Raw genomic sequence first — 6884 nt, forward strand, 5'->3', positions numbered from 1 at the left:
CCCAAAATTTGCCCAAGGTTTGTATTTTGAAGAGTTGGGATTTTTTCAGTACCTTAAGTAATGGGTTAGGTAGGTTGTAATGGTGCTACACAGTAGTAGAKCCAAGAAGTGACAGTGAGTGTACATATCATCTTTAATCACTTCAGCAGAGTGTTTGCCTGAGGCAAACATTAACCTGACATCAGATTTACAGTAGCTGATCCACTYCTTGCTGTGCAAAGCTTTCTGTGTAAAAACAGAAAGAAAGAAAACTGAAGGAAGAAAAAGCCTTTCAAGTACCTTAGATTTATCACAGGCAATCTTTGTTTGATCAGAAAATGGTTAATCTAAATGAGACTTCAAGTTCTGAACCTCAGCCATTCTCTGAATAGTTGTTGCCTGTTTTATTGCAGATTTGTGGTTGAGTACCAAAAGGCTGCCCTGAGTTACACTCAGGGTGAATTTTGTAACATGAATAGTGTATTTCTACACAGCCTTCCAGCTGAAGGATCTCCAGGTGTTTTCCAAGTTACATCACCTAAGTTGCTTCTTGTCCCCTCTCCAGAGCCTTTTAATTTTAAATATGTTTTTATGAGAGCTGGAGGTGGTGGTGGGAAAAGAAACATCACTGTGTTTCAAGTGTGTGAACTGACACCTCTGTAGAGGGAAGTACATGTGCACTCCCTCCCCATTTCTTGGTATAGCAAACATTAGCCCTCTGAGATCCAGGCTGTGTGCTCAAGAGAGAGACCTGGTGCCAAGCACTTGCTCAGAGCAGTGCTGTAAATTAACGTGGTGCCAGTGTCTGCAGTGCCCCCTAAGCGTGTGTGTTCTCCCCCAGGTCTTCTCTAGCTGGGTATGTAGGCACAGAATGAATTGGGGGTCCCAAGGGGTCCTGTTCCTTCTATGTCACTGCTTCCCATCTRTTGGCATGGAAAAGCAGTGGGGTGGAGTGGGACCCCAGTTCAGATGGGGTCTGCTTCAACCCCTGAGAAATAAATAAGGAGCCTGCCAAAAGCATTACAGAGCTGCTAGTTGGTCTCAGCTGCCCCTGGAGCTTTGCTGCTACCAGCTCATATCCCAAATGGGTAAACAAAGCTCTGACAGGGGTAAAAGGTCCTACAGCTCTCCCAGTCGATACACTGTCTGCCAAGAAATCTGTGAGACTGGTTCTCAGGAATGCTAAGGGCTAATTTCTATTTTCTTAGCTCCCTTTAACCCCTCCCTTCTCTTCCAAACAAAAATAGCAGAATTTTAATAGAGTCTTCAACTSAGAATGCTCCTGTTCCCATTTGGGCTGGTGGAAAGTTCCATGTGTTGCTGTGCAGATACTGCCACGTTTTCATTGACTCGAGTCCAGTAGAACTAAGAGGAAACATCTGTGGAGTGGGATAGCTCTCTTTGTCCCAGAAATTAATTGCTTCTGCTGGGAGTGCTGAGAGGCTGAAAGCCATGAACTAAAGATGAGAAGTCTAGCGACTCCTGCTAAGCTTCTACTGATGTTGCCTAAAAACTACACACCTGCAATTTACSTATTTCATGGGGACACTATTCCCCTTGAAGGTGGAGAGAGCTAGGCTAGAGGTCAGTGGACCTGGCAGATTTACCAAGCCCAGAAATCCTGTCAGCCSACGTTTTGCAACTACAGTTCATCATTGTAACTGTGTAGTTTGGGAAGAAGGGGGGAGTTTGCCCGGTGGGCAGTGGTGGAGGCACCACTTGGGGAGGAGGGTGGCTTTGCCACCTACAATCAGACTTTAAATGAAGCCTTGCTTCAGCACAGCCTGCTGTAAAGACAAACTGGTGTGAGCCAGAGCTGGCTCATGGCTCCTRTGAGACTGGAGTGTGCAAGTCTGCCTTCAAGGGATTTGGCACCTTGATTTGACACAGACGATAGGGTGTTTCTGCATTTGCTTTGTAAGCAACGATTACCTGAGGTTTACCCGTTTCTGCTAGGACTGCTTCCAGCTTTTCTTTTGAACTTGAGCAGATGCCACTGCCCTCCTCAGCAGCAAGATGTTCTCCAGCCCTGCTGTGCACTGGTTTAATTTGCCGCTTGCATCCAGAGAGTGGAAGAAGCAAAGCCATGTCTGGTGAGACCAGAGCGCTCCAGCCCTTACCCCTGGGGCTTGTTCTTTCCCTTTYCTTTAGCACACTGGAGCAAAATGCAAGGGTGGGTCTGCAGCTGGTACTGAATCTCTTCAGCCATCAGCCTCTGTGATTTCTCACTGCTCCCCAGCCTTTTGTCTCCTAGTGCACTCCTGTCTGACTGTACTCCCTTTCCAYGCAAGGCACCTTTTCCTTCTAAGGCAAAATGTGGTTGCTCCTGTTAGCTGTGCCTCACAGAGCCTTCTTTTCCTTTGTCAAAGTCTCAGACCCACAGTGATAGTGCTCAGCCACAGCAGGTATTGGTCTCCCCACAGAGAAACTGCAGCGCCTTGAGTTTTCCTTGGATCTGTGYTTCTAGCTATTTTCTTGGAGCTGCATTTCTAGCTATCCAGGAACACASACATTTTTGCTGTTCCTGCAAAACGTCATTAGAATCTCAAACATGCTGTTAATGACTCCCTGGTGATGGTTTAAACCTYCATTTCATTGACTGGAACACTTTTTAATAAAGCTGTGGTTCTCTTTYGAGCTCTGTGAACATCTCTGTTGCTATCCTGATCTCAAGATTTGGATAAGACCAGCAGCACAGGCATGGCTGAGTTCTCACATCACACCATTTGTTGATGAGATTTGATTTCCTTAATTTAGAGAGAGATCATAGTTGCTGCAGCCCATTCGCTTGCACCTTCAGAAGGGTGAGAGGAAATGAAGTCTCAGRCCCTTTCTGATTTCTTCCACCCAGCTGGCTGTGGCAGGGACCACAGCCATCCAGTGCGCTCAGGCATTGGAGGTACTTGGAACCACCAGCCTGCAGACCCTCCCTTCCCTCTCCCCTAGAGAGAGCTAACAGGAGCTCTCTCACTGCCCCTTCTCTGTGTTTTGGCAAATGGGAAGTTTGGGTGTTCCCATAGCTGGAAAYCTGTGGGTCAAAAAGTTGTGATTTAAGTCCTACCTCTCTTTCTTCCCTCCAGCAAGAGACCAACTTTAACCCAGTGAGGCTTTTCAAGGCCATGGATTGCTTTCTTCCTGCTGTCTGATCATGCAAACTTTTCTCTAAATTCAAAAACTTAAGGACTTCACGAGGCTGAAGTTGAAATTCTCTTGTAATCTATAATTCAGCATCCGCAGCGATATGAAAGCAAGCCAGTGCTCAAAGGTGAGAATGACATGAAATGAGAGCCTAAAGCTGACAGAACTGTCTGTTTGCCAGTCCTAAAATACGGACTTCAAGTTTCAGTGGTGACATTACTTGCACTGATGCTGTGACARGCAGTGGAACTGGACAGTTAGGAATTCTTCCAGAGTTTCAGTGTTAAATTTAGACACTTCACCACAGTTTTCCTTTGGCTGTTTGGACTTTGGGATCTGGATGATGGACAAACACAAAGCAGTGAAGACAGATTACCTCAAGCCTACAGGASCTGCAGTCTCCAAACAGAAGGGAGTGTGAGTCCTTTGGTACAACTCCTTTGCAAACAGAAGGATTTTAAACAGCTGATCCTACTKGAACTCAAGTGCTCCACATTTGCATCCAGTTTAATGCTCAAGGATCTACCATAGAAGGATCCTTCTGTCCTGTGGCCCTTGGTGAACGTGGGGTGAGATGTGYTTGCCATGGGATGTGATGGAAGGTTCCCTCCTTAGGCTCAGAGCCAGTTTCCTAGAGTTGATGCTGGGGATAATATTTTGGCAAAGTCCTTGGTTTTCTCTATCATTGTCCTTATGAAACCCGCCCTTTCCTGAACTGTTATTGCATTTCTTCTTGATTGGTCTCAAAAACAATGATCCATGGATTTGTCTCTCTCCGTTTTGACCTGTTCCGATGTTTATGYTGGTGGAAATCAGGAATGATGCCAGCACGAGTTCAGGCAGTGGCTAACAAGTATCAGCGATCTTCTTCTGTTAGCCACACGTCCTCACAGAATGTTTTTTACTGTCCACTGCTGTTTCTGTCCTGTTCTTTGAGATTCCTGAAGTGCCACTGACACATGGATTCTACCCCTGCAGAGTGGATGTCACTAAATCATAGAATATTCCAAGCCGGGAGGGACCCACAAGGATCATCAAGTCCAGCTCTTAAGTGAATGGCCTGTACAGGGATTGAACTCCCAACMCAGGCATTTTTAGCACTGGGCTCTAATGGACTGAGGTAATCCTCAAGGGAGCAGAGGTGTGAAGCCCAGTGTGCTTCCCCAGCCGTGGATCAGGCCATCGAACTGCAGGGCCCCGCACATAAAGATGCTTTGGGTCTCCCTTTGCTCTCCTGCTGTCAGTGCTGGCAGGGGAGGCAGGAGCCTTCCCAGAGGAGGGGGGACTTCAGGCAAAGAGTTGGCATCACTCAGCATAGTGGTGGCCTGCCTTTGAACTGGTGACTTAGCTCTGAAAGGCCAGGTCTGGTAATTGCTGATCTTGATAATAACCGTGTGAATGCTGTTATCCAGTCCACCCTTGCACTTTCCAGCCATTGTGCAGCGGYGCTGCCTCATTTCTTGGCTTGACCATACCAGTTCTTTTCCTAGGAGCCAAAGCACAATAGCCTCTGATCTTGCTGCCCATTTCCTTGCCTAGCTGGGCATGAAATCACAGGTCTGCATTGCTGCCAGGAGCATCCAGCTTCCTTTCGTGGGCTTATTCCAACTACCGTTTTGCTAACCGAAAGCCTTCCAAGTTCAGCATTGCAGCCTTCTTACTGGGTTTCCCAAAGCCACGTAAACTTTTCTGTCAGCTTCCCTGCGGCCCTGGAATGGTTTCCCTAAGCAGAGGTTCTTCTACTCTCTTTTTTTCATCTCAAACCAGTTACTTTGCAATTAACAGGAGCTGCTCTCTCTCTAACCAGGAGACGGGGCTTGAAACCWGGGAGTAAAGTGCTTTTACTGGGAAGTAAAATCCATAATTACACAGATRTTAAAAATCATGGACAAAACCCTGGTTTCTTGGCATAATTTTAGTATTTGGCTGATGACTTCTAGCTCTATTAGTTCATCTAATAAAAAGGATTACCTCYACTCACCTCCCACACTTCTCTTACATAAGAAACATGAATCATTGGGATCTCAAAAGCAAAGGACCATTGAGAGCCCCATTATTTCACTGGAACCTCTGGCTTCCACAGRGGAGAAGCTGGGTACAGGCTTTTAGGTGGCTGTTCCCTGTAGCAACCTCATTCTGGACCCAATGCAGCAACACTTCAGCTTGCTCACATCACCTGAGTTGGTGGGGATTTATGAATTTCCATAATGTCAAGGATTTTTTTTTTTTTTCAGTCTACATTGGACAGAATTGGTGCAAAGCCCTCTGYGGATAGGTGTTACAGCTGGAGACCAAGTGTTTTGAGTCTACTTATTTTCATTTTTCTCATTTTTCAAGAAAAATTATGGTGGCGTCCAGCACAGGACCTGCTGGCGGTGCAAGGAGTGTCCTCCTTGCTGTCGACCTGTTCTTCAGGGACTAATGGAAAGCCACCCTGCCCTTCTGGTTTCAACTGGGCAACATTGTGGGTCCCAGCCACATGGAAATCTGTGGTTAGGGATTGCTGTCWGACTCCACAGCCATCCATTTCATGGGCAGCAGCAAAGGGAGCATTTTGGCTTTTTCCTCAGCTTGGCAGCACATGAATCGAAGCAAAGGCAGGCGAGCATATCTGGAGCCAAGGAAAACTGGGAGGTACTGAATTACCRAAAGTATTTTGAAGTGTCAAGGACAGGGAACATATACGTGTATGTAGGTGTCTGGCATCTCTTGGGCTCCATCCATCTCATTTTGTGATARTCCAAGCTGGAGAACAGTAAATCCCCAAAATATATTTTTTCTGGTTTAAATTGAGTGAGGGTTGGTGCATGTGGTGAAGGGCGGTGAAAATCAAACTTTTCCTGCTATGCTTTGAAAGCTTGGACTGCAAGAGAGCTCTCTGTTCAGGCAGGACATCAGGGCAGGGCTTTCCTTATTCAGCAGAAGTGTGAGGCAGGATAAAAGTTTGAGGCAGCAGAAGTTTGGCAGTGGTTGCCAAACTAACTCAAGTGCAGCTGTTTTTGTAGCCACATCCTTGTTTATTTCAGACCTTTTATGCTCCCACAGCTCCAGAGGTTCCCATTGTGCTGGGTGGCATCTTGCCTTAAATTATGAGAAAAGTTTTAAGGTTAATAGTTGTTATCTGGAGCACTTTGTTTTCCAAAATGCCCATCCCGCCTCTCCTCCCTCTAGATGGATTTCCTCCACTTGTTCAAACTGCTGCTATTCCTGTGAGAAGGATTTGCCTGCTTGTGCTGCAGCTGCTGTGCAGCCACACAACCCAAAAAAACAGGCAGTGGTCTTGGTTTAGGCTTCAGAGTGGCTCAGCASAGCCCAGCTGGTCTGAGAAGTCATGCTGGAAACCTGCGAAGGGGGCTTGGGGAGAATGGCTTTTTGTGGAACGTGTGCCCCTGATCCAAAGTCCCACTCATCCCATGGAGAAGTGATAGCAGGACGGCCCTGCCAAAACCACGGTGGAACTGCTTTTTACAGGGGTAAAGGAACCGGGGTGCTCCCCCCCATCGTGCTCCCTCTGCCTCTGTTGGTGCTGGCAGCATTCCTTACTGAGGGCATCCCTGCTGAGGGGCTCGGGACAGGTGTCCCCTCTGTCCCCTCAGCCACCCAAACACACCTCACGTTGCTGTTGTCATCACCGACACGCGACATCAAACTCGTGGCATTTTGCTGAAAGCCATAGGAAATCGTTCCAGCTGTACTCCCAGCCTTTCCTTATGTTTAGTTTAGTTTAGCAGACTAAACTGTACTAAGTCGGTACATTCATTCCGGTT

The sequence above is a fragment of the Malurus melanocephalus genome, unplaced genomic scaffold (assembly GCF_030028575.1).
Source record: "Malurus melanocephalus ecotype Western Australia unplaced genomic scaffold, MMel_1.1 scaffold_83, whole genome shotgun sequence".
NCBI lineage: Eukaryota > Metazoa > Chordata > Aves > Passeriformes > Maluridae > Malurus > Malurus melanocephalus.